Source organism: Rhyacophila brunnea, unplaced genomic scaffold, assembly GCF_057557595.1.
Source record: "Rhyacophila brunnea isolate RB1 unplaced genomic scaffold, BYU_Rbru_1.0 scaffold_18, whole genome shotgun sequence".
Classification (NCBI taxonomy): domain Eukaryota; kingdom Metazoa; phylum Arthropoda; class Insecta; order Trichoptera; family Rhyacophilidae; genus Rhyacophila; species Rhyacophila brunnea.
In genome coordinates this window covers 18,435,863-18,438,228 of record NW_028232837.1, presented here as the reverse complement: position 1 = coordinate 18,438,228, position 2,366 = coordinate 18,435,863, and the positions used below count along the sequence as shown (strand labels likewise).

The window sequence follows — 2,366 nt, the reverse complement described above, 5'->3', positions numbered from 1 at the left end:
ATAGCGTGAGATACAGTTGGTTATTAAGTAATCTGCATTGAGAAAAAATATCTTGCTGCTAATTTAATTATTATAGATATAGGTATGATCATAAATCGTCAGGTGTTCGAATTTAGAACTAAGCTAATTACGGTATAAATATTGCTGTACCCTACAATAAAATGCCGAGGAAGTCGTAAAAAAGGTAACATATTGTGTTGAAATGCTTATGTTCTGTATTTAGTTATTTATCCGATTTTAAAAAAAATAGGTATAATCTTAACTAGATTGGTAAAATGCATCAGTTGCCTGATGCTGAGTACCTCCGCTATACTGAAGTACATTGGAACATGTATATGTCTGAGAGCGATTGAAGACACATATACACATTCCAATGTACTTCCATGTAGCGGAGTACTCAACATCAGGTTACTGATTCACGCGGGTATTTGGAGGTTGGTGGTGTTTTGTATGTTTGTAATATAAAGAGATTGTACACTGTGAGTTCTAAACGTTTTTTTGGTTGACCACCAGCGATAAGACATAATAATATTATCCTTGTCAAAAAGTTAATATTAATTAATAATTTAAGAAATACATAATATTAATAATAAAATACAAAAAAAATACATCAGCCGGGAATCGAACCCTGGCCGCCCGCGTGGCAGGCGAGTATTTTACCACTGAACGACCGATGCATACCGGCGGTTGTTATATTTTATAAAATGTTATTTTGCATATAACAATATGTATCCATTTATTAATGTATATTAAATATTAATATTAAGGTTAAAAATATAAATTAATAATTTAAGAAATACATATTAATAAAATAAAATGATCCGAAGCGATTACCCATCCATGTACTATCCGCGCCCAATATTGCCTTCGGTGATCGGACGAGAACTTAGGGCGTAATGCTCAATTCGTACTTACCACAAACTTACAGTAAAATTGGTAAATAGCCGAAATCCATCTGTTAACTATAGATTATAGAGATAAGGAATCCTTAACCATAGACTACTTTTGTTATGAACTCGCCCCCTTGCCCCCCTTATGTATTACCATTAACCACTGACAGCTGCTGTCAAAATAAATTTACGTGTCTTTAAAACGGCCAATACACTCAAATTCATTTAACAATTAATCTCAATATGGGTATTGAACAACTATTAAATATCCGTGACATTTAATACGACATATTTTCCTTTACTTTCTTGATTCTGTACATGTCTTAATTTAGTAAAACCGATTATCGAATTGAAATGTCAGTGTCAATGAATTATGAATTAACTTTTCTTATTCAGATTTAGATATTTATGTAATATTAAACCAATAGATAGGTAGTTAAAATATATAAGTACTTAGTTACCTACACACCAACATGGTAATATTAGTTTTAATCACTCTATATAATTATTCCCATCATGGCATATTTGTAATAATCGTAAATGACAAAATCTGACATTTCAAGTGTTACCGTATCGGGAAAAACATGGGTCAAAAAATAATTTATATTATTCACTAATTGCGGAGACATTTCTTATCGTGATTGGAAGATAGAACAGTCGTTTCATTAAGTGACATGCCATACAAAATTGAGTATGATATACATCCACCTGTATAAATTAGCTGAGTGAATGCGCCACATACTAAGTACAATTTGACATAATATCATTCAATACTTTTTATACTGTGTTGAGCTTAGTTCCAAATTCGAACACCTGACGATTTACGATGGTACATCACTATAGCATATAAATTCACTTTTCAGTTCAGGTATATTTGAAATTATCTATATGTTACATGTGTTACAGGAAAAATTGCCGCAGTCTGATTTAAAATATATTTACCTTTCAGTCCAGGGCTCGAAATGGACCGGAACGCACCGGAGCGCCGTTCCGGGTCGTAAAATCGGCAACATTGTCGTTCCTTCTCGTTGAAAAAATAATTTTACCATTTGAGCTAGAATGGCCATAAAACAAAAAAATCTAACACTTTTATTTTTATAAAAAACATAAAATTAGATAACTATGTGAATATATTCAGAAAACTAACGAGCGCTCCGGTTCGTAAAGTTTTCCATTTCGAGTGCTGCCATTCACGGATATTTTATTGATCAAAATACTTCGTTTAGTGTAAAAAAAGAGACATTCATTCAAAATAAATGCTCAGCCTAAAAATAATGCCGGTTGTTTTGACGTGCGACGTGCGTTTTAGCGAAGGGTAACTTTTGTAAAGAGGTAGGCTGTGGAGATCAGAGAAAAAGAGCACACTTGTCACGTATACTTACGGGAAATATGAAGATAATACGATATTACTACTGATAAATAGGTAGGTACACACTAATGACAACGATACAATACATCGATGAAATTTCAATAGCT

At 32.6% G+C, this 2,366-nt stretch overlaps 1 non-coding gene across 1 annotated transcript; it reads right to left on the bottom strand.

Moving 5' to 3' along the window:
- Nucleotides 1–606: 606 nt before the first annotated feature.
- TRNAG-GCC (transfer RNA glycine (anticodon GCC)) lies at nucleotides 607–677 on the bottom strand. The gene has a single exon. It is a non-coding gene; the product is annotated as a tRNA-Gly (tRNA).
- Nucleotides 678–2,366: the final 1,689 nt, after the last annotated feature.